Here is a 26,307-nt window from a genome sequence, read left to right on the forward strand (position 1 = left end):
CTCCCATGTTTAATGGTGCTTACCCTAAGCCCGGAAAGCATTAGAATCTCGACCAGCCGACGCTCAACGGTATGCTCTGGAAACAACTTTAATCAGCAAACCAGACATCAAACAATTTCGGCAACAAATACGCCCATTAAACCTTGAAATTAAATTTGTACCTTATCTTATCGACACAGCTCCAGACGGCTCGCCACTTGTTCTGGCCAGGGCCATAGTGCGGCCCCTCGGGGTCGTAAAATTAAAACGAAATTGCTTTTATTTTCCCCAACCAGATCTACCCGATGTAGTCGATAGGGATCGCTCGTATTCTATTCCTCACATCGACACAGGATTGACGGTAAATGTCACAAAAACCCAACTTTTCTCCAGTTCTGGAGATTCGATCCGTTGATGGAAAGCCACCGCATAGCAAAAGGATTACTCCGGATAAGCTGGCCTCAGGATGGAATTGGCTTGATAGGCTTAAGATGCCGCGCGCACGTTGAAGGATGGTTCCGGACATCCGATGATTGAGTGTCTGGTTTAATTTGCGTTTTCAATCATAAGGCGTGGAAAAAAGTAAGGCATTTTCTACTAATCTTATAAATCAGAATTTCAGTTTTATTGAACTGACTATATTTTGAGCATCATAACCACATAAAATTAGTGACACGCCCATATCCCTACACTAAAGTGGCACCCTAAAGCAAAGATCGATCAAAATAATGCACGCACAAAAAAGTGATGGCGGATCAACTGAACTGTGATGAACGTGACTCTCATCCATATTCATTCCGGACGATTTTGCCTTTTCCCTCCGAGACTACAACTCTCCTCCTCCGATGTGATGATGATGATGATGATGAGCATAATGGTTATGCTTCCCTCGGCCCTCATTATCATTTTGTAATCAATTTCGGAGAGGTCCACCCTCTACCGCACCCGGAGAATTTTCCCAATCGTCCTTGTTTTGGGATGTGATTTGGTCCTGATGGCAATAGAGGAATATGTGATGGCACGAACGACTCCGCATCCTAAAGGAGTCCCTCTGTTCGTTGGGAGCTTTGTAGGGCATATTGGAAATGATAACAGGTGATGAATGTTCAATTAGCTGGACTACGAATAGGTAATGTTATGCGGGAGAACTTGCAGGTGCTTGTACAGAGCATTTAGTTTTCAAGTTATTATTTTCAACGGTGTTTGAAAAACAACTGGTTAAACAAGTTATCTAGCAAATACCTGCAGTTTGCTTTGCTCTGCACCAGAATCCGAGTTTAACCAGTTCAAGTGTTCGCCGGTATTTGGTCAATGCAAACGAAAACCTGGCTGAGCATACGCGAAACCATAAGCAAAAAGTTTCGTCGTTATCGTGACGGCGAAATACATAAACCATAACGAGTCCGGAATGGAAAACTCAGCTGGGACTGCTGCGAGTAACTCTGGTATTAAATTGTCCAGATCCAAATTTAGTCGACGAAACTGCCGTTTTTGTGTCCCTCTCCGGAAAATACTTCATCACTCTGCCACTGGTGTTCCTGCATGATCCGATGGAAGAAAGTATTGAAGCAAAAAGTCGTATAATTTTCAAGTATTCGCTATTGTCTTGCGAGTTGAACGTGCTTGAAAGTGGAGTGGAAAATGTGCAGACGATGAGGCAAATGTCATCCCTCTTTTTTTCTTGAGTGATGAGCATAAAATGGCTTCCCATCCATCGGACTAATTGGAAATCAATGAAGCGAAGTGCATGGGGCCACTTTGTTACGAAACGATTCAGCAGCGCCGTCGTTGTCGTCTTCAGCACTTCCTGCAAGTACTCTTCCGTCGAATGAGACTCAAAAGCCGCTCAAAGTGGTTATATCATCTTTGTCGCATCACACTTTTATGGGTTTTCTTGATTTATGTATTATTTATAAGAAAAGTCAGATGGAAAATCGACGGAAAAGGAATGAATTTTCAGACTTTTATTTGGCGAAACAAGATTTTGGTTTTTATCCAGGTTTTTGTAGCGAACTGTTTAAATTATTTCGGAGGATAATTATTGCAAGAAAAAAATCCAAATAAACGCTCATAATGATAAATAAATTTCTCACAAAAACCTGATGCACTCCATCCTGAACACGTGCTGCCAACAACCATTTGAACCATTTATGTATTTACACGATTAAGTGTTTGCCATTGTACTCTCGGCTTTCATAATGGGGCACAATTTGCCTGTTGCAATGAAATATGCAATGTGCGATAAGACTCACTACAGTACCACAACTACAACTACCAACAGCTATGAGTGAATGTGTGGGTGTGCGAGGTGTGTACGTGCACTTCCGTTCTTTTTGGCAGTCCCATGCCGGAGATGTGTGCGCGTTGAACCGAATTTACAATCACAGTTTCGCCGGAAGGCAACAACAGCGCGGCTTACCAGCACACATCGGAGCACTCTAGAGATCCTGTGTAGGGGATGGGCAAACCGATATGAAAAATATCACACAATTAGAAGGAAGTGCCCGAAATTTTAGCGTTAGTCCTTTTTTTAATGATAATGACACCAAGTTTATTAATTAAGCCAAAACATTAAATAATTTTCAAAATGGCATGATTTTAAAAATGATTTACAATTTTTTTTCTGTCCGAGTGGTTCCGAGTTCCAGATTTCAGGTCTTTTAGGTGCGTTATCACAAGAGTGAACAAAAAATAAACACATGGCCTGAAAATCCTCGACAGCACTGTCAGGATCAACGAATTGTGAGCAGTGCTAGAAAAAAGTGCCTTTTCCTTTTCTCCTGGTATCGTGTCACTTTAGTTACAGATTCTGTCTTGTCTCGGTCACATGCGTTGGACATGTTTTGAGGGAAAATAATTAGTAGTTGTTTGGGCCACTACACGGAGAAAAAAGAGTTCCCAAAATCGTGAACAAGCGTTCATGAAAATGGGAACCTCGAACAAAGTGTTCAAATCCCATGGTACGATTTTGAAAAACGTACCATGAAATTTGAACACTTTGTTCGTGGTTCCCATTTTCATGAACGCTTGTTCACGATTTTGGGAACTCTTTTTTCTCCGTGTAGGGTGACAATCGACGTCATCAGGAATACCCTCTGACTCGATTCTTCAGGTAAACAATAAGAAACTGGATCCGTGAAGGTTCGCGTTCGCTCATTGCAGTTTTCGGAGAGATTGAGAGACTCAGCGGTCTCACGGTCTCAGGGTCGCAGAGTCGATGAATAGGGAAGGAGTGCCAGAGAGAGAATGCCATCGTTGGGAATCACGAGACACAAGAAGAGATGACATCTGTCTTTTTTATCATTCATTTGCAACACTGATTGTCGAGCTTAATACGCTAAAGTGATTGTATTATTCAATAAGCAAACAACTATTTAAATTTGAGTTGCAGAACTCGAATTTGATGTTTAATGCAAGAAACAAAAAAACGATTTTTTTGTCATGAATCGAATATCCGAAGTCCAATACAAACCTTCGGACAATCGAGGCTTCAGATAATCGAGTCTGGACTGTACCTATTTTTGTTGTTGTTATGGTGAAATATATTATAAATCAGTTTCAAGGAATAAAAGGTCACATAAACAATGCCTATCTTTTGATATTTGAAACAAACAAACCCTGTCTCTGTTAATTCAGTTTAGATATTTAGGCCAAAAAGAAAACAAAATGTTGTTGGTTCTAAAAAAACTAGTTTTTCATGGCATTCAAAGAACTACTGAACAGAGGAATGGCTGCCTAACAAAATCTGTCGTAAAATTAATAAGCCGTCATGCTTCGCCTCAATTCAATAAGCACCTGTTGAGATTTGTGCACTGTTGAAAAAACAACTCGACTTTATCAACACAAACTGATTCCATGTAAATATATCACCAACTTTCAACCGTGCCACTTGACAGCTGAGTGTTTATCCCATAATCCCATAATCGGACTATTTCTATCGCAACAACCGCTTTCCGATTACAATCTTAATGGGTGCTAATGATGTTCGCTCGATGATGTTCACTGAGCCAGGCACGGTTCCGTTGAATTTCATCAACCGGAGGCGAAACACTTCCTGGCAAACCACCCCCTCTCCCTACTCTTCGTGCCGGAACCTTAATAAACTAAACCTCTCTAAATTTGGTCGAAAGTTCCGCGCCCTTCCGGCCCTTGTTGACTCCCGGAAGAAATTTAGTCAACTAAACTTTTAATTAGAGCCTAGCCGTGACATCAAATGGTTGACATTTTGCACACTTTGTGGAGCTTAAAACCGCAAACCGTGAAAGTTGGGGCCACCCGCAAACCACGCACTTGACAAAAAATAAAGAGCCTTTTTATCAATTAGTGTTTTGTTGAAGACGGGTCTGGGGCTTTTTTTGGTAGCATAGCTCAGCCGGAAAAAGTATGCCGTAAAATTTATGACTTTTCGGTTCAGCTGAGAGAATTCTGTGCGGTTTTGTTGAGCAATTTGTCGAACATCGTAAAACCATAGACTAATAAAAGACTACACAGTGGACTCTGAACCATGACTCAACCTTTTTATGACCCCTCGGCACGACCGGTTCACTGTCAAAAATGACGGATCGAAATGTCATCAACTGGCAGCTCTGACTTTGACATGACATTTCGCGCAATGTTATTGTTTATGTTTTTGTTTTGATTCAAACGGAACAAGTTCCGGATGAGGACGATGATTACTAGAGTGAACCATCGTCCGGGGGGAATCTCGAGGGTGGTCGAATTTCTAGCGATTCACATTCCGCGTGTCTGCTGAAAGATGGACGCGCCTCGCTAGAAGGTCATTCCGGGATTTTGCAACAAGCAGCTCCCGATCGATATCAGACTTTCAGTCGTCATCCTCCCAGAAAACGATCACGTGAACACCGTCGGGTTTGCCAAGCGGGCCGCCTCCGGTTAATACCGCTGGGCAAAACCGACTTCCTCCAACCCGGAATCTTCGCCCTGAGAGGCTAGAAAGTTCTTTGAGACGCTATCTAGACCTCGACGTACTGCACCTACTTTAAAAACCTCAACACGGCCAAGATCTTTGCCCCTAGCTTTTCCCTTAACTGCCAACTTGGCATTCCCAATCCCAGCGATAACGTCATCAAATGAAAATTTGTCCCCGAACCAGTTTTACCGACAAAGAGTACGACCTCCCCTGGCACCGATATGGGCGAGCTGTACGCGGGTGCAAAAACTGGAAGGCAACGAGGAAGACGATCAACCTTCCGCTCAGATTGTCAGCAAGCAGGGACAGGGCATGCGCATCCTTGAAGTTACCAGCGGAGTTCAGCACAGTTTGTTCCATGTGTAGAAGGACTCTCACAAAAGAGGGCCCGGAACCAAAACCCGCCGAAACAAAAACGCGGATACTTTGTATCATGTACTTGAGGGTTTATTTATGAAAGTTATTACAATAATTCACATAGTTCTTCTTGACAACTCCTCGTCCTTCTGGATGGTTTTCTTCAGCTCCAGAATGGCCTTTTTCAGCAGCTCCTTCTCGTAGGCGTTCACCTTGGGCTGACCAATTTTCTTCTCGAGATTGTGTTACCCAGCAGCAGCGGCATGGAGAAGTAAATGTCCTCGAAAATATTCGAGCGTACGTACGCACACTCGATCACGTTCTTTTCGTCATTCATGGCACGGTCCAGGGCGAGGGCAAAACGGGCCTGGCGTAGGCCATCGAGAACGTGACCGAACCGGCATCGGCCTCCTGAATGTGTTCCGTCAGGGCGGCAATCTTATCCTGGGGAAGCTCTGGGATGCACTGGGATGATAGTGTCGCCGGAATGACCACTAGTAAATCCCGCTCTTTCACCAAACAAATATTGCTGCACAGCTGATTGACTTCTTCGCAGGCTGCTACCTTGATTGCAAAGCAAAACAAAAATAAACAAGATGCGCGCGTAAATCAGCACAAAACGAAATCGAAAAAGTCAGCGCTGCCAGGTCGATCTGTCATACGAGGGGCTAGCCGATGCGGTTCACCGTGGTCTCCGCGGTTCACAGCTTATGAGTCATACTTTTTTGAAAATTTTGTTCGGAGTGTTTAGTCTTTAATTAGTCTATGGTAAAACTGTTCCGAGTGGAAATAAGAACTCTTCCCAAAGTGGTGAGCGAAGTATTTTCAAAGTTGAACATTCTTACCTTAAAGCTGTGTCTCATCATACAATTTTAGCCTCTAATTGAGCAACAATTGACTGTTCCCTTAGTTGCACTGCATTTTCCAGTGCACTGCAAATTTCCCATTTTCCAACGCATCATTACACAAGCAGTACTTGAAACAAAGTGAGGGGGAGAGCGAGTCCTTATGTACAGACAACTAACATTCCCTCCCCACCCCAGTCTTCACTTTTCATTGAGTAACCGACATCAAACCAACCGAACTCCGGGTAACAGTGTCGTCTCCCCTTTTACTCTCTCTCTCTATATCTCTGGCGGAGCTCCGGCTCAAGTGGACTCCCGCAGCTATTCTTCACGCTAATTAAAAGCGAAATTTTTCAAGTGGCTTTTCAAAAAATATCTCTCGAGTGTTTGAATGTTTTAATTGCTTTCATAATGTGATTTCTCCTCCGGTGCAGCAGAGTCCCCTCCCCTCCGGGGGTGGTGAGGTGGACATGCAACTTACCTCCTCCCCCTTATTGTTTGGTGTTCTGGCCGTAGTCTCGGTCCAAAGTGAAGTGGCGCTTGTCTTTGTTTGGGGAACCGGTTGGATGGTGGGTGAGGTTTGCTGTTAATTTATTTTTATTTCTGTTTTTATTAAAATTTCGATGAATTCTGGAGTTTTTTTTTTCTAAAAGGTCCAATAAACCAAATTTTCAGTTTTTGCTTTTTGGGTGTTTTTCAAACCGCCTTGAGTCAGGGGTATTCAAAACACCCAAAAAGCAAAAATTTAAAATTTGGTTTATTGAACCTTTTCAAAATAAAAAAACCCCAGAATTTTATTTTGTTTTATAACTGTTGCTAAGGCAGACACAATTTTTATTTATAGTTTTGCTTTCCTTACCTTACTGAGGCAAGGCTATAAAATCACTCGAAAACTGAACTTCTCAATTAGACCTCCTAGACCCACCTTCATGTATACCTATTTGGGTCTGTGCACCAAAAAATATGCACTCGATTATCTCAGCACTGGCTTAACCGATTTGGACCGTTTTGGTCTCAATCGATTCGTCTTGGGGTCCCATAAGTCCCTATTGAAAATTATGAAGTTTAGTAAAGTACTTCAAAAGTTATGCTAAAAAAACGATTTTGACTAAAGTCCGGAAGATTGTAAAAAGGGTGGTTTTTGTAAGAAACCCCAGCATGTTATACATTTTTAGAAAGGTATTTAAAAGACCTTTCCAACACGACCAATACATTGAAGATCTGACAATCCTATCAAAAGTTATTAGCAATTAAGTGTTATTTATGCACTTTTTGGAAGCCGGATCTCAGATATCACGATGAAAACGTTGTCCGGATCTATCATGCAACCCGTCGTTGAACAGGTAATCAAAAGACCTTTCCAACGCGTCCAAAACATTGAAGATCTGACAACCCTATCAAAAGTTATAAGCACTTAAGAGTTATTTATACACTTTTTGGAGGCTAGTTCTCAGATATTTAGATGAAAACGTATTCCAAATATATCATGCGACCTATCTTTGGATCTTTGGAAGGCACCAACCACCTAAGGGTGGATTAAGTAACGTTTTTGTTCCTTAATTATGCTCAAGGATGACAGAAGTGGAGGCAAAAGAATTAAAACAAAATCAAATTCAAGCCAAATTTTCGAAAAAGGGGAGTTCCCTGCAAACTCACACAGCAGTTGCGTCGACCCCTCTTCAATTAACGTGAATTTTTGTCCTTAGCGAAAAAAGAAGAGGTGTTTTTCAATAATTTTGCAGCCTGAAACAATGATGAGATAGAAATTTGGTATCATAGGGACTTTTATGTGAAATTGGACGCCCAATTTGACGCTGTACTCAGAATTTCGAATAAACGTATTTTTCATAATTTTAAAAAAACTCTACCATTTTCCGTTACATTAAATTTCCCTTAAAATGACATTTCCATTTTTTGTACAGTTGAGTAACGGAAAATGGCACTGCCCCTGATCACATAAATGTCCCATATGCATTTTCATCGATTTCGAGTTATTGATGCAGTTGGATTCAAAATTGTGTGATCTTTCGAAAGAGCCTAACATCCAGTACTTTGTTCTAGAAATCAGGAGGAAATCCAGTTTTTTCGCGAAAACTTAACACGTGGCCTTATGTATGGGACAAACTTCAAATGCGTTTTTCTCAGCTTGCTTTTTTTGCATATGGGACATTTATGCGAACATCAGCAGGGCAGAACTTTTTAAAACTTTTTAGTGATTTTTTCAATGAATAGTACGTTTGGTCATTATAATTAAATAATGGCATCAGTAGTGCGGTGCCTGTGTGGACGCTCAGTCCTGTTTTTTCGTGTTATTTTCCGTCTCTTTTATGTCGCTGTTCGAGTGCATGGGGTGATTGGTCATTATAATTAAATAATGGCATCAGTAGTGCGTTGCCTGTGTGGACGCTCAGTCCTGTTTTTTCGTGTTATTTTCCGTCTCTTTTATGTCGCTGTTCGAGTGCATGGGGTGATTGGTCATTATAATTAAATAATGGCATCAGTAGTGCGGTGCCTGTGTGGACGCTCAGTCCTGTTTTCTCGTGTTATTTTCCGTCTCTTTTATGTCGCTGTTCGAGTGCATGGGGTGATTGGTCATTATAATTAAATAATGGCATCAGTAGTGCGTTGCCTGTGTGGACGCTCAGTCCTGTTTTTTCGTGTTATTTTCCGTCTCTTTTATGTCGCTGTTCGAGTGCATGGGGTGATTGGTCATTATAATTAAATAATGGCATCAGTAGTGCGGTGCCTGTGTGGACGCTCAGTCCTGTTTTTTCGTGTTATTTTCCGTCTCTTTTATGTCGCTGTTCGAGTGCATGGGGTGATTGGTCATTATAATTAAATAATGGCATCAGTAGTGCGGTGCCTGTGTGGACGCTCAGTCCTGTTTTCTCGTGTTATTTTCCGTCTCTTTTATGTCGCTGTTCGAGTGCATGGGGTGATTGGTCATTATAATTAAATAATGGCATCAGTAGTGCGGTGCCTGTGTGGACGCTCAGTCCTGTTTTCTCGTGTTATTTTCCGTCTCTTTTATGTCGCTGTTCGAGTGCATGGGGTGATTGGTCATTATAATTAAATAATGGCATCAGTAGTGCGTTGCCTGTGTGGACGCTCAGTCCTGTTTTTTCGTGTTATTTTCCGTCTCTTTTATGTCGCTGTTCGAGTGCATGGGGTGATTGGTCATTATAATTAAATAATGGCATCAGTAGTGCGGTGCCTGTGTGGACGCTCAGTCCTGTTTTTTCGTGTTATTTTCCGTCTCTTTTATGTCGCTGTTCGAGTGCATGGGGTGATTGGTCTTCTTCTTCTTCTTTTTTCTTTATTTTTAGTTCGCGCGTTCGTTGGCCAATGAGTTTATTTTTGTCCTCTTTACATAGTTTTCGATAGAAACGATCCGAATTCTTTTTTTTTCGAGACAAGCAAATCGTATTGCTGGATTAAGTCCTTTCTATATCATCGATGATCGGAAGGCACGCCGACGAATATGTTTTAAGGCTTATGATATAAAATCATTTTAATGAATAAAGCCCTTCTTACATCACCGTTGATCGGAAGGCACGCCGACGAAGAATTTCTGGAGGATCGTGGTCGAATTAATACTATATTTAAAATTCTAGATAGCTATCTTTCGGATTCGATTGTGAGTAGCGGGACTTCGCGGTTACTATGCAACGTATTTTTTGGAGTCTTTTTATATTTTAAATTTATAAGTCCTTCTTTTATCATCGTTGATTGGAAGGCACGCCGCCGGTTAAGTTCGTTTAAGTTATTGTTTTAATTTCATTACAATCGGTTACGTGGTGTCCTGTTTTCTTTTCGTTTATATTCGTTGATCGTAATAATTTATTCCAATTGGCAGCTTTAGTATTAACTCATCTACTATTTTTGACATTTGCTCGCGTTATCTTAATTGTACCAACAGTAAAAATATACTGATAAGTCCAGCCCATAGCACTACCGCTCGGTTGGCACGCGTTCGATTAAAACAAACTTTTTAAATAATCAATTATTTAACTTTCCAAACAAAACGCTCATGGTCACATCACTGCCACTCGTGAATCCTGACCTCATACCCATCTACTAACCCCCTCAAAACTCATGTGATACTTTGTCGGAGAAGCAGTCGATTGGGCGGTCTCTATCACTCAAGTATCGGACTAACATTCCCATCCACTTCCCCGTGACCCTACCACTGGTCGTGGCCGGCGCCGGTATTGATCAGCATGATAGGGGCCTTTGAGAAGTTGCGAAGCGAGGAAAGATAGCACCCACTTATCTTCCACGGCTCGTGGATGTAACTTCTGGAGGTCCTGGTCAATAACGGAGTAGCAACTGCGGGTGGGCACCTATGCTTATGCTTATGCTTATGCTTATGCTATTTTTTCAATGAATAGTACGTTTTTTTCGGAATTTCGAGTACATGGCGTAATTCGGGCGTTAATTTTTTCATAAAAATTCATTTTGACATCAAACTTCCGTCTCATCACCTTTTGAGGCTGCAAATAATTGAGAAAAAATGTATTTTTTCGTTTGTTCAAAAATTGAAGGTCGTACAGCCCCTCCGTTACGAGGTATCAAAAAATGCACCTCGGATTCGTGAACAGGGGCAAAGGTTACTCCTAAGAACAAAGTTTCACGAAAATCGAAAAAAGGTCGGGGCAACTGCCGGATGTTTTTTTATATTGCAAAACTCTTAATAGTTGAAGCAAATTCTGCCAAAAATAATGCTCACACAATGCCAATGTGCATGAAGATATTTGAAATGTTAGCGTCGAATTGTAAACAATTTGCCCAAAATTTAACCGTTACATCCCCTTGTCCAACCTTGAAGCGTCTTCCACAGCAGTCGGTCGGTAGCAGCAGCAGCATCAAAGACCAAAAAGACCATCCACAATTTTTGCTTTGTGAGCAGAGAGCACAAATTTACAACCCACCTGTGAGTGTGTGTGAGTCTGTGTACTACATCCTACGCCGTTCCCGGAATTTGTTCCAGTGGGGAGCCAGGGGGCGTCCTTACAAGGCCAAAACGTGGGCTCCCCTACTGAGAGGGGAGAAGGGGGACTATTACTGGGGAACACATTCGCTGACAATTGTTTGCACGAGTGAACCAGCGTCGTCTGGGCATGAACCATAAATACCATGTTTGGGACCACGTACATCACAGTTGTGGAGTCCTGCGGTACAAACGGAACACCAACTACCTTAAGCCAAGTGTCCTCGGGGAAAACGACGACATCCAGCGGAGATGTAGGTTTACGAACTCTTTCGGCTCGTGTAGGACGTCCCTGCCGGGTGGTCGGTCGGAGCAATGCTTCAACCTGCTAAGAGGCCGGGAATAGCCGATGGGGGAAAAACGAGGTCATGTATAGTGGATGGATGGAGGTTAAGTATTTGCAGCTTGGCGAAACGGAATGAAAGTGAAGTACAAGATAGCCTTGGGACGTGTAAAAGTACCCGTTACAAGAATTCCGGCACACCGGGAGGAGGAGATCGGAATTAACCGTTCTCCTGTCGCATGGAGAGGGAAGTTGAATGTCACTTCTCGTGCCTAAGTATGGAGAAATGAATTACGGTGCAGCTTTCAATTATGAAACGGCTATATGCCCCTCCACACATTATTCTGGGCTGTTGTACGAATTCTACTCGCAGTTGTTCTTTCTTGTGACGAATTGTGTGTTAAGATGCGGGGGGAATAATTTGTTCCCTCTTGTAATTCTTGTGGAAAGTGTTTGAGACCGTTTGGCAGCACAGAACGTAATATCTACTTGACTCAGACGACTGTCCAACTTATTTTACTGGGTCGAATTGATGCCTAGTGGAATCGATTCATTTTATATTGATGGGGAAAAACACTGTGCCATTTACCTATCAGTGTAAAAAAATATTCGTAATCATCACATTATTTATATATTTTTGTTATATTTTTATTTAGACTTTAATTTATCTTTGAATGAAGCCTTAACACATTTTTCATGACTTATCTTACCTTCCTACTTGGATGGATTGTTTTTTTCATTGCGTTCTTCCAAAGCTTTTCAGCATCCATTTCAGTACTGAAAAGTACAACTTTTCAGCACTTATTTTGAAAAGTTTTTCCATTCGATTCTGTTATTTTTGGTACAGAAAAGTAGGCTTTTTCATCGTTCGAGAATGACAGGAACAGTAAGTAGTTTCACGACGGAATTGCAAAAAAGTACATTTTGAAATTCATTTGAAAGGCAGAAACACTTTTCCTCTCGTCAAACAAAACAACAAGGCAAACTGTTTGCCGGTATTGAGTTCAATCAATTAGGAATGTTTGCGGATCAATCAACTTCGATCGATGGGTGCTTCATAGATTCGTTTCAGATAAAAGAATTTTCCTGGAAGAAACAAAAATAAGTTTTTCTTTTTCCTGTTGTCTTGCATCAAATGTCTTTTGCGATGTCACGCAAAAAGTGTCTCTCGTGTCCTCCAGTGGCCCTGGCCATATCGTTGGACAATCGTGTTGACAGACCGAAAACAAACAGCCAGTTTTTGGCCAAAGGAATTATCCAAAACGGCTGTGTATGGGCTCATTAATCAACGTCAATCTTGGGACAACACAGTGTGCTACCACGTGACGCATCGGTGGAATATTGATGAGTTTGCTGAGCTTTGGCCACGTGGAGAAAATCAAGTGGCATTCCATTTTTGCTTTGCAGATTAAATTGACTGGACAAATTTTTCACAAAAAGTGTACCGTCAAAAATGTTCAGCTAACGCAATTTATTACATCACGTCACCTAAAGTTTCTTAAACAAGTCGTTTCTCGTAACTCTCTTTGGGACAAAACACTCCATCTGAAAAACTTTTGGCCTGACTGCGATATTTTGTTCACACCCGCATCATTAACAAATTTATCATCTCCAAGTACGGCAAGTCCTTTATCAAAACGGCCGACATCTGCCACCAAACGCCAGGAGATTGAACTGGGAAAACAACGCTTGAACTTGTACTCTCAAAGCACTTGTTTATGGGTACTTACACAAAAGCATAAAGTTTTCCAACGACTTTAGTTTAAGGTGTGGCAGAATTATTTAGTTGACCTTGGCTAAGATAACAGCAAGTTTTAAATTTTACAATTTAAGAACCCAGTAAATATCACTGCAAACAACTTGTATGCAACTTTTAATCCGACCTGATCTGCCCTCCAACTCCTTGGCGGCAAGCCCGACGACGTCGGAGTCGAGAGGCGTTTTCTCAAAGGAGCCACCCCCTCTAATAGATGGCAGCAGCATGCCTGGGTACATATTTTGGAGGCATACGTGAAGCGTAAATGTTCCTCCATATTTCATGTGTTGTGTTCCGCATCACCGCGGGCCCTTGACACACGTCACAACACGACTGCGTTCCCGCATGGATATAGGTGCTGAAAAGCTTACATATTCATCACTCGAGCTTGTTGTTTGTTGCTGGATTTTTCCACCCATTCGAGATGCGAGATGGTATAATTTGATTATCATCTGCGCTCGCGTATGTTTAAGTTTCACGAGATAATCGAATCAAAGATCTGATTTATTTTTGGGAGCATGACTAAAACCTTTTTTTAATTTGTGTTAAATTATGCAGCATCTGAAAAAATATTTAAGGAGTTTTCTAATGAGATAACTTCACAAAATTTTTAATATTTTTCTTAATTATTTAACAAGCAAAGTGTTTCTCTTTTGCTCTTAGGTCGTAGCTATGGTCTTAGCAGTCGTATGGCAGATGAAGAAAACAAACTTTATCACCCATTCTCAAACCAAAAGTCTATCCTTCTTTTCCGACCACGTGGAAAAGTAATAGGAAGTTTCATCCTGTCTCTTAATTCCAAGTTGACACACACGTTTTCGGAAATGCTGGGTACAAGCCCGGAACCAGATTGACACTTGGATCTTTGGAAATCTCTGAAACACACGCACTCACGCAATCAAGCCTAACAAAGGAATTGGAAAAAGGTTACATGTGTCTGTTTCAAGGAGGCGAGGCATAAATTACGTATCTAACTTTTTTTTTCAAAATCTTCGCAAGCTTTTCCCTTGCAAGACTCACTACACAGCAAATTTTGGGTTGCCATTTCAGTAAAATAAATAACTGAATGCGATTCAGTAATCATCACATTTGCTGAAATTCGGTAATAAACAAAAACATTACTGAAAAATCAGTAACTGCATATCTGTCAAACTGAAATGTCACTTCTGATTTATTGTTTGGATGCTGCCGAGAGAAAGTCCTCTTTCAAATGCGTTGTTTTTGTGATCTTTAGAAACAAAGGCAAGAAAAATGTTAATAACATATGCCTCGATGCTAACCACCTATTTTTTAGGTTTGAACGATTGATGGAATAAATTAATTGATAACAGTATTTTAATGACAAGCAAAATCTTATTTTGATAACTGAAATACCAGCAATGATTGCTGAATGTTCAGAAAATTAACAGACAAACTGCCATATGAAAATTACTGAATTTTCAGCAGAATAATTTGACGTTGCTGTTGCTGAAATTTCAGTTGTTTTGACAACCATTTTACTGAAATTTCAGTAAAACATCTGTCAAAGTGACAAATATCAGTTAACTGAGAATTCAGTAAAATCTAAATTACTGAATCGTTTACTGAAATTTCAGTAGATGAAAATCCAATACAACTTTACTGAATTTCAGCAAAAAAAAAATGGTGTAGCTACATATTTCTTCGTCATTTATGTACTGACCCCAACATACACAAATCAAGAGCAAAAACAAAAGGAAGGGTGTAAATTTGTACAAATAGAAGAAAATTCATAAGTCTCGCATTTCCAGCTCCTTTTTCATCAGTGGTTTTGTTTCCTGACATGTTTGTGCGTGTCTCTCTGTGACATCTAGATTATAATAGATCGTTCGGTATAGATACAGGAAGGAAACGTAACATAAGATTTACTTTTTTCTAAAATTAGCTTGCAGGTGATGAATCTTCTTTAAAATATGACTTGTTCATATTTAACTTAGAAAAGACCGATTCCCCCGCGTGAGTTGTATCAAACCACTTTCCTTGAATTGATTGATTTCATTAGTTGAATCGAGAGCTGAATTTTGCTATATCCTGTGACCCGGGAGTTTCTTAATAATATTTTAAAATAATGTTAAAGAAAAGTAATAAATGCATTTGATGTCATTTACAAGGAAAACTGAATGTTTCCAATTGGCAGTCCTTAACCTTTCGAAGAATGCAAGAGCTTTCTCTAGTAATTGTTAAATTTTGCTGCAGATGCGAAACTCAAAATAACTTATTGTAATCAAAATGGAAATTGACTTGATGAAGTGAAGATAACTTATGTAAACTACTTTAGCTATAACTGAGCTTCAGAATATTGTGGTTGTGTCTTCAATAATAGATATTAGAATTTTTACAGGTTTAATTTTACATTAACTGAATGAGAAAATATGATAAGCACTGGTTTAATCGAGCTGAAACATTGATACATTCCTTAAATGTATAGAATTTAACTAATATACTGTCTCTTCTTGGTTTTTATTTAATTATGATAATTATAATATTTATAAGTATCAAATTTCTCGAGATTCTCGATCAAATTCCCCGGGGCCGAGAGGTTAAAAAATTTCGATTTCCTGAGAAATTTGTCCAGGGATTTCCCGCTCGTTACTCTTTAATAGCAGTATTTACGTTTAAACATAAACTATTTCAATTGTGAACAAATTTCAGATAGATAAATGCAGTTGACTTTTGCTGTTTTCTATTGTCTTTTAATGTTCATTTAAATACAACATAACACTAAATATATAAGTTTTGACTCCTTTATGCTTACGACACAGCATGTCATTATTTAATTCAATTAGCGTAAGAAAGTCGTCAACCCCCTCATTTTCTAAATGTGTTTCGTATTATTTAAACTAACCCTTACATAAAAAATATATAAACTACCAATCTCAAGTTTCCCAAAACCTCAAAGCTCTATAAAAGCTCCACAAAAGAATTCTTACCCCATGCTGGGAAGTGACCTATTTTTGTTTGGAATCCCTGGGGAGACAAATCAAGAGTGGTAGGAAAAGGTTGAGAAAAAAAAAACCCAAAAAACACAAATGTCAAGTCAAGATGACTACTTTTGCCAAGATTGCCAGTCCCTGCAGGCAATGGCTAATCATTGTGCCAGTTTGGGACATTACAAACCCACTTTTACCGCACGATAGTTGGTGGGTACAAGTGACAGGATTTAGCTGATTCAAAGCTTTAAAACAAAATCTTTAAAAAGATCAGGATAGTTGGCCAAAGGTCTAACGTTTTACCTCTTCCTTTCATAACCTTATCCAAGACACAAAAAAGGTTTTACGACATGAGAAGTTGAAATTCCAAGTATTGAGCTTCTGTGCATGACATAGGTGGGTATTCTATTCACTTTCAAAAAGTTGTAAGTGGCTGCAGCAAAATTCTGATTCACCCAGCAGCCGCAGCTAGAAAACGTTATCAAAGGACTACCACAGAATGAAGAAATCCCCAACTTGAGCATTTTGGCTCAACTCCAGCTGCAGGTCGATGATTTTCTTTCAAGGAAAACTTTCCCGTCTCCGTTTAATAATGATAATGGCACTTTCTCTCTATCTTTATCTGAATCGGCAACTGTTCCGACGACGACAACGAAGACGCTATGTGGCTTCAAGTATAGAGCTGCTCAAGACGTGCCATGTCCTGCCACAACAAAGCTGCAAGGAAAACTTAGCCATCATTATGTGTCTCGGGAAGGTCTGCTGTAATGCACATGTGCTAGGACGAGATTTGCGAGACAAATTGGAAACCAGAGTAAACATAGCCTGCGTCTTTGTGTGAGCTACTGCAGCTTAAACACTCATTAGTTCTGTGGTAAGCATCCAATATTGTCTTTCAAAACAGCGTGCCTCGTCTTCCGGGAAGAACCAAGTTCCATGGATTCCGACTAGCTTCGTCGCATGTGTACGAATGAGAACCGGAAGACAACATGTTCAGAACTGGAGAACTGTTCGCACAGTTGAACCTCGATGGTTTGACTGCAAGATCCCATTTTATATCGAAAAGTTGAATCGTCTATCGGTGTCACGACACCACCGTCTTGTTTCGGCCAACATCAATGGACTCCCTTTCTTCCGTCGTTCCAGCCGTGTGACAATCACGTGCAAACTGCATCGCTTCCGACGAAGACTCTTCTGCAGATAAGCTGCTTTGTCTTGGCAGGGAGACCGGATCCATTTTGGCGGTGTTACATTTCCGGGGGCTTCGGGGCACAAGTCGGTACGTGATAGTCGATACGAGTGTCCGACACGATAGTGTCATTTGCGAAGTGGGATAAGTGATTTCCGATCCCGCGGGGTGAATTTGGTATTGGCACTGTTTTGAGAGTTTTATGTTGCAGTTCAGTTTACGATCTTTCTATAAAGCATACAAAAAATAAGGTAGGCAACTTTAGACAAATTTATTTTGGCGTTTTTTTGCCAAATAAACTGTGTTCTATGCTACAGTTCAGAACAAGGTAATTTTTTGACAAATTCTAGTAAATGTACGATTTGAAAATGTGGTAAATGTACGATTATTCTGCTGCCAAGGACATTAGAATCAAATAGAATTTTAATCATTTGTTTCATGAAAAAAAAAGTCAAAACATTAAAAATTTAAATTATAGTACAACAAAAACAAAAAATAAAATAAAAATGTTGTACTCAAAACAAAACTAACTACATTAAGGCTGCTAATAATAAATAAATTCATCCTTGAAAAAAAAAAAACAGGTTTGTTTAAAGTTTGGATAGATTATGTGACTTAATCATGTGCTCGTAAATATAGTGAAACGGTAAATAATTTTCTATCTAACCCATTTAGGTTTATTTTGTGCAGGGATAGACAGTTTGTTGATAATTCTACCTTTTCTTGAAAAACAAAAAAAAAAAACTTTTAAATATGAAACAAAATGTAAATTGTTATGTGCAAAAACAATGACTCTCCTTAATTATTAGAATTTTTAGGGTTTCAGGATTTCATAATACATAGTACATAGTATAGTTTTGGACCTGCTTGTACTGAAGAAAATACTTCGGAAACCTCTGAATTTAATCAAGTTTGAATCAAAGTCCCTGTGCTGCTATGTTAAATAACACTGGCATCTAGCACGAAGCGCCAATTTTTTCGACTAGCTTTTTCATTCGCAGAGCAAACAAAGCAATAAAAACTATGCTCCACTTTTCTAGAACAGAACAAATCGTGTGCACGCTAGCTATCTCGCTGGCTAAGCCCAGCATAAATTTGCCCTATATATTCAAATTAAGTTATCTTCCTCGAGCTTTCCGCGCGAGTAAAATTTGCATCAAAGCACTTCACCCCTCTTTGCTGGTGTTTGTGTGAATGTCTGTGTGTTCTAAAGTGGCACCATCAGTGACACACACACACACACCACCAAGCCACCCAGGACTTCGTCTGCTGAGCTGCAGTTTTAGTCGCAAATAAACTTAACACATTCGTAAGCGCGCATGAATAAATTTCAGAGTGAAAGAAAAAGTTCAACCGCCAAAGCTTTCCAGCCCCAAGGGGACGCCATCAAGTCGTTGTCCTCGAGAGAAGGAAGGAGATGGGAAAAAAGGACATGAAAAATTACGACCCGGGGTGTCAGCAAAAGTTGACACGCGTGGCAAATTTGATGAATTTCAACTTGTAAAGAAAAGAAAAATAGCTCAACCCATGTGGCTGCGGATAAGGCTTTAACCAGTATGTGGTCATTCATCACCAAACATAATAAGTCTAAAGTGATCTCTACAAATACAGAAAAAAGAGTAGAAGGGTATTGCTCGCAATGATTATTTTTTATTTAATAAAAATAAATTATTTATTTCTCATCATACAAAAACAAATTAACAAAACAATCTCCTAGAATAATAGTCATGAGGATATGGTCCGTGGTGTTGTACACTGATATTCACAACGTTTACGTTGATTTGGGAGGATATGAATTAAGCCAATGGCTTGTAAAATTTCGATGGTTCATTAATTCAAGCCTGAAAAAGGTTGAATATACAATTTCATTAAAAGAATTATTTATTTTTTCGATTTTCAATTTAACTCATACATTAGAATTCGAAATGTTAAAAATCGAAATAAAACGTAAAATCTTATGAAATCTGTTTAATCTGGCACAGATAATGGATAAATCTTTACACGAAAAAAAATCAACTCTCGAAATCGTGAATTCAATTCACAAATGCGAGAGCTACGAAGGAATATATTTACGTTTATAGTGCAAATGCACCATACTCATGAATAAATTACTTTGTGGTTCTCACATTCGTGAACTAAATTCACGATTACGAGAATTGATTTTTTTTTCGTGTAAAGATTTATCCATTATCTGTGCCAGATTAAACAGATTTCATAAGATTTTACGTTTTATTTTTCATTTTAAAGTATCGTGTTTTTTCTAACTTTGCAGGCTTATTTTTTAGAGTGTAACAATGTTCTACAAAGTTGTAGAGCAGACAATTACAAAAATTTTGATATAAAGACATAAGGGGTTTGCTAACAAACATCACGAGTTATCGCGATTCTACGAAAAAAAGTTTTGAAAAAGTTACATTGCGTTTCTCTTTATTTCGTCGTCCGTGTCTGTCGCGGGTGATCATGAACAAGCGACGACGACCAACTTTTTCAAAACTTTTTTTGGTAAAATCGCGATAACTCGTGATGTTTATAAGCAAACTCCTTATGTCTATATATCAAAATTTTTGTAATTGTCTGCTCTACAACTTTGTGGAACATTGTTACACTCTAAAAAATAACCCTGCAAAGTAAGAAAAAAACACGAAATTTTAAAATGAAAAATTTTGTTCTAAATGAAAAAATGACCCTTCTGGATCACTGTAGATTCGAAAAGTACATTAAATTTCCCGTAAAATGACATGTTCCAAAAATTTTTACAGTTGAGTAATGGAAAATGGGAGAATTTTTAAAACTTTTTTAGTGTTTTTTAGTGTTTTTTTCGATGAAAAACACAGAAAAAAATAATGTAAATTTGGAAGCTTTATTTTGGAAGGTTGAATTTCAATTTAGACTGAAAAAGTGACATTACACCAGAAAAGTGGTAAAATTACACATTTCCAGAGGCAAAATTACACCTTTTTTCTGACATAAAAGATGTACCTCTTCCCAGATGTAATATTACCATGATTTTTTTTTTCTGTGAATACGTTGTTTCGGAATTCTGAGTACGCCATCAAATCGGACGTCTAATTTCACATAAAAGTCCCTTTGACACCAAATTTTTATCTCATCACCGTTTCAGGCTGCAAATTATTGAAAAACACCTCTTTTTTCGCATGTTCAAAAATAGAAGGGGTCGTACCGCCCCTCCGTCACGAGATATCAAAAAACGGACCTCGGATTCGTGATCAGGGACAAAAGTTACCCCTTAGGACAAAGTTTCACGCTAATCGAAGAGGGGTCGGGGCAACTGCTGTGTGAGTTGGCGGAGAATTACCCTATTGAGCAATTCCAGCTCAAATCAGGATTTTTTCTGGTACTTTTGTACCCGACCCTCTCCGATTTCAATGAAACTTTGTAGACATATTATCCTGGTCCTATATGAGTAAGGCTACCAATTGTACGGATTTTTTCCTTACCGTACGGATTTTCGACCTTCTCCGCGGATTTTTAACAGGCCGGAATTTTTGTACGGAATTTTTTCTCATAATACGGATTTGTACGGAATTTTAACAACTTTTTAAAAATTTCATTGCTTTTTTTACTGGGCCAAAGCTTTCTCTAATTAGATATTTTTATTTTACTGTCAGTTTGATTTTAAAGCGATATCTTGCATAATTTTCCAGGTTTTCCTCAGTTCCCTCAGTCAATGATTTTTCATTTAAAATTCCTTACAAAACATATTCATTAAATAAAAGATCAAATTTTGGCTTGTGAAAACCTTGTGCTTGTATTTATAGGACCTTTCCAATAAAAACTCTAGAAATGTTTTCGTGAAAACACTAACAACGATATTATTCGTAAAAGCAAATTTGACATTTCGTACACTTTTAAACGTTTAACAAAAATATTTTTAATTCCCAAATTCCAAACTTATCTAAATAATTTCTTGACAGTTTTTGTTATACCATGGTGTCATATCGGTAAAGTATACGGATTTTGGCTCAGCATGAGTTGGTAGCCTTATATATGAGCCATTTTTGTGTATATGGAGCCAATAGTACTCGAAAATAACATTTGAGGAGGGCGTAAGGTATTTAAATATTTTTGTATTTTGTAATTTAAAAATTACTGTATCTCGAAGCCGTTGCGTCGTATCAAAAAGTGGTCAAAGACAAACTTGTAGGAAATTGGACGGGCTTTCTGAAAAAATACACTGAAACAAAAATACACGCCACATCAATGAGCTATTTGATTTTTAAGTCTAAAACTTAAATTTAAAGGTGATGTCACGATTTTTTTTCGTTCAAAATTTTTGAGCCTAAAATGTTACCAAAAGACTGACGAAAAATGCAGGATGGTATGTCTCTCCTAAAAAAATACAAAAATCATTTACTAAAACTGTTTTTTTTTTGAAAAGTGGTCTAAACGTCAAAATTTTTAAAAACCAGTAGTGGGGATCGATTTTCCAGACAATTTTACATAAAAGTCTCCATATTGACCATTGTCCTATGTCCAATCCTTGGGAAGATGCAGTGGTTTAAAAAAAAATGTTGAAAAAACGGGTTTTTTGGTAGTTTTCGGTAATTTCTTTATGACAGACTTGGTTTGAAAAAAAAAAAAATGCTGTCAAAGGCAAACTTATGGGAAATTGGACGAGCTTTCCGGTAAAAATATTAACGAGACTGAAAAATCAAGTCTGTCATATAGAAATTGCCGAAAACCACCAAAAAACCCGTTTTTCAACATTTTTATTTTTAAACCGCTGTATCTTCCCAAGGATTGGACATAGGACAATGGTCAATATGGAGACTATTATGTAAAATTGTCTGGAAAATCGATCCCCACTACTGGTTTTTAAAAATTTTGCCGTTTAGACCACTTTTCAAAAAAAAAAAAAAACAGTTTTAGTAAATAATTTTTGTATTTTTTTAGGAGAGACATACCATCCTGCATTTTTCGTCAGTCTTTTGGTAACTTTAGGCTATTTCCTCAAAAATTTTGAACGAAAAAAATCATGACATCACCTTTAAATTTATGTTTTAGACTTAAAAATCAAATAATCTCATAGATCTGGCGTGTATTTTTGTTTCAGTGTAAGCCCAGAAAGCCCGTCCAATTTCCTACAAGTTTGTCTTTGACCACTTTTTGATACGACGCAACGGCTTCGAGATACAGTAATTTTTAAATTACAAAATACAAAAATATTTAAATACCTTACGCCCTCCTCAAATGTTATTTTCGAGTACTATTGGCTCCATATACACAAAAATGGCTCATATAGGACCAGGATAACATGTCTACAAAGTTTCATTGAAATCGGAGAGGGTCGGGTACAAAAGTACCAGAAAAATTCCTGATTTGAGCTGGAATTGCTCTATTACGGAAATAATTGCATATGCTCCACAAGGGTGTAATATTGCTGCATGAAAAAAAATTGTCCAAATTTAGTGAGCCCAGCACTTTTTCAGTCCTCTGGGGTCCTAAACAACTCCCCAATGTTTGGAAACGATTGGATTAGTCCTCTTTTTGCGCAAAGCGATTGAATTTTCTATGTAAATTTGTATGGGGAAAACATTTTTTGGAGCTTGCCCATAAAAAAAGATACAGTGTGTTCAAAACTCGTCTAAAACGTGTTTTTGCTCGAAAACCACGTTTTAGACGAGTTTTGAGGACGCAGTATCTTCTTTCAGGGCAAATTAACACCATACTCTCTTCGGGAAAGTTGTAGAGCATTTTCCAGAGCATCCAAATATGAATCCGGTTTTAGTAGAGCGTGAAACGTGGATTTTATAAGTATCAAAATCCAAAAAAAATATTTCCCATGCAAATTTCCATAGAAATTTGAATCACTTTGCGCAAAGTGAGAACTAAACCAATCATTCTCAAACTTTGGGGAGTTGTTTAGGACACAAAAGGAACTGAAAAAGTTCTGTGCTGGAAATTCGATTTTGATGTTACACCCTAAGGCTCCACGTGAAATATTATTCCACAAGCATATTATCAAAATAAATCAGTGCAATTGTAGATATCCACATATAATCAAATCCTACAGTAGCAAACAAACAAATATCTACGACGCGGCAATAAATAAACCTTGCCCAACCTCGTTTGAACCGCCCTCCTCTCTTCTTTAACCCTCACTTACCGTTCCATTCAATCCACCGAAATGATCGACCAACTTGTTGAATCGGTCGTCGCGGCGTCCATTCCTCCGGTGGCAGACATTGTCCAAACCAGCACCGATGCCGCCGCCGCCGCTGTCTGGTGTGATTTATTTATAATTTTGTCCGCGTTCCGTGCCAACCAGACCAACCCAGAATACCCTGAATCTGCTGGATTAAATTGTTTATTCCGACTGCGGTCCTCGAAACGTGTTCCGCCACTGGACACGTGAACTTTTTGTTGCTTCTTTTTTTTCACCCACCCACTTTTTCACTCACACAGTAACACTGAGCCTGGAAAGGCGAGTTTCCCCCGACGTTGCAATATCGCGCGGGAAAGAGTTTTAATATCTCGCTTTTGGTACGATTATCACGTTCCCTTCACTAGAAGCTTACTCCTTTTACTTCTTACTTTTCCTCCCCAAACTGACCTGCCGTGGAAAGTAACCACCACAGAGCGGTGAAAAAGCCCCGCAATTTCAGCAGCTTTTACACGGTGGCTAAATTGAAAAGCGATTTATGCTCGGGCCGTGTGCTTGTTGGGCTTGTTTTAGGCGACTTGCCCTTTTCGGAGCTGCTTTTCTCCGCTGGCCGAGAGGACGAAAAGGGGTACGATTAGTGTAAATTTATTTTCCAACGAGTTTTCCGCTTTCCTTCCCTATCTGGGATCGAGCACTGACCACGGTTAATTTTCCCGCGACCATTTACATGTTCCAGGGATGGAGCGTGGCGGCGAGGGAGAGGCAGCTTTTTAACACTTGCTTTCAGTTGGATAATGAACTGGACTCGGTTGCATGAGCGGAGGGTTTTTCTGGTCGGTTCCTGGGAAAAGAAGCGAAAAAAAAAAAATTAAGTAGACGGTATGGGATTTGAACGGTGGTTTTAATTAATCGGAACAAATTCTTAGTATGCTTTTAAACCAAAAGAGGAACAGCGATTATTTTGTCTTTAAAAAATAAATTAAATTTTATTAAGAGCTTACAAAAATGGTTGAAAAATTGTTTGCAATAATTCAAACTTTTATTGAGCTAAAGATGTCTGTTGAACAAATTTTGGGATAAATATTGAAAAAATCTAGAACCAGTTTTATTTGAACTTGTTTCAAGTGATTTTTTTAAACTTCTTCATCCCGGCATGAGAATCGAACTCATGACCTCTGGATTGAAAATCCAGTGAGCGTAATCAAAGTTTCACCAGAATTCGAAGCCTCATCAACTGAAAACAATTTGAGTACTTGAAAAAGCTTAATGCAATTTTTTATTTTCTGCGGACTTCAGATTTTTGAAAACTTATGATTGCCAAACAGCTAAACTGGTGCAAATTGCATTTTCAAACATTTTTTTTTCATACAAATGTTAAAAAGTGTTCACGTGATCTATGAATGTTTCCTTTTTTTGCAACAACTTTGTATCGGAGTCGTTGTTGAAATCGGATTCGGACTCGTGTCTCACTCGAGTTCTGGCGTTCCGGTCGGAGTCGGATTGACTCATCTTCAGAAGCTGGACTCTGAGTAGGAGTTGTAGTCGTTATTTTGTTTTGGGAATTGACTATTGTGGATTTAGCTGGTAGCTGGATTTTCTGGCATCTTCTCACGGTTATTGGAAACGGTTGTGGATAGAACTAGGGATTCCCAATTGGAGTGAAAAAGTTCAATTTACAAAAAAAATATGGATTAAAATTTTGGTTTTTAATCACTTTTCCGACATCAGGAATAATTGTTTGAACATGCTCGCAAATTTTTTATTCAGTCGGAAAAATATTATTTTTATTGACAAAACTTTCATTTTTAATCACATGATCACCCCTAATTCAGGCTCGATGCCGCCATGATGCGACCGCTGGCTCCGTTTGTTTGTCAACAAAGCTGCAGCTGGATGATGAGAAGAAGTGAAGGGGGGGGGGGGGGGGAACAGTTTTGACATTTTTATGCCCGCATCTGGCCCGCCGCTTATTTCGTCGGTCGTAGAGCCCACGGACGTTTCCGTAGAGCCCACGGAAGCCGCGTAATCCGTGAAATTCAACCCTGGCCGTGAAATTTGGAGATACCGGGAAATACCGCGAAATTTCACATATTCAATTGATTAATCGCTACTTCAGTGTATTTAAGCTTTTTTGTTATTCAAGCATTTTACAAAATTTCTAACAAGCATTTTAAAAGCAGTCTACAAATTAAAAAAAATCGTATTAGATCTTAAACTATTTTTTGAAAATATTGTCCATTATAATAATATTGCAAATAGTTTCTTCATTCACAAAGATCATCGAGAAATTGCTGTGAAATTTCAATGTTTTGTAATTGGCACGCCGTGTAATCACTAGCCCTAATGATGATAAAAAAAAAAATCAATTTCAATTCAATTCAGTTTATTTCTTTAGTTTATCGACTAACAGTAGTTTTGTAAGTGCAGTACAGAGTTTTGGGGGATCCTTTCAGCTGTGTATAAGGCATTTATCACAATGGATACAAATAAAGTTGGTTGTAAAGGAAACAGAAAACAGGAAAACAACTCGCAAAAAACCTGTCACTATTGCTGGGCAAAAAAAAATCATGATATTCTAATAATTAAATATCTTGGAGTAATCGAATAGCTATGCTAAAATCAATCTGATATGATATAATTTGGTTCGATCTTTCCGCAGCCGGCTGTCTAAGAAAGAACACTTGTGTAAATAAATACTTCATTAGCTAAAAATTTAATTTTCTCAACAGTAGCATCCGACTGCCTGCCTTAAAAGTAAATTTTCAATCTTATAAGACAATAAATTAATCAAATTTAAACGGAAACAATCTCAACGGTGGCATCCGATAGTCTGCCTTGGGAATAATAACCTACCCTACCTACCTACCTACCCTTACGCAATCCTGTTGTTAAAATTCAATCAAACT

General features: G+C 38.8%; 1 protein-coding gene across 5 annotated transcripts in view; it reads right to left on the reverse strand.

Annotated features, from left to right (window-relative positions):
• Nucleotides 1-26,307, reverse strand: part of LOC120412801 (probable G-protein coupled receptor 158) — a 115,710-nt gene that overhangs the window by 65,720 nt on the left and 23,683 nt on the right. For all 5 annotated transcript variants that reach the window (XM_039573391.2, XM_039573393.2, XM_039573392.2 and 2 more), the window contains one exon: nucleotides 23,405-24,242. The gene's annotated coding sequence lies outside the window, so the exon portion shown is untranslated. The remainder of the gene's footprint in view (nucleotides 1-23,404; nucleotides 24,243-26,307) is intronic.

This window comes from Culex pipiens, chromosome 2 (genome assembly GCF_016801865.2).
Source record: "Culex pipiens pallens isolate TS chromosome 2, TS_CPP_V2, whole genome shotgun sequence".
Classification (NCBI taxonomy): Eukaryota; Metazoa; Arthropoda; class Insecta; order Diptera; family Culicidae; genus Culex; species Culex pipiens.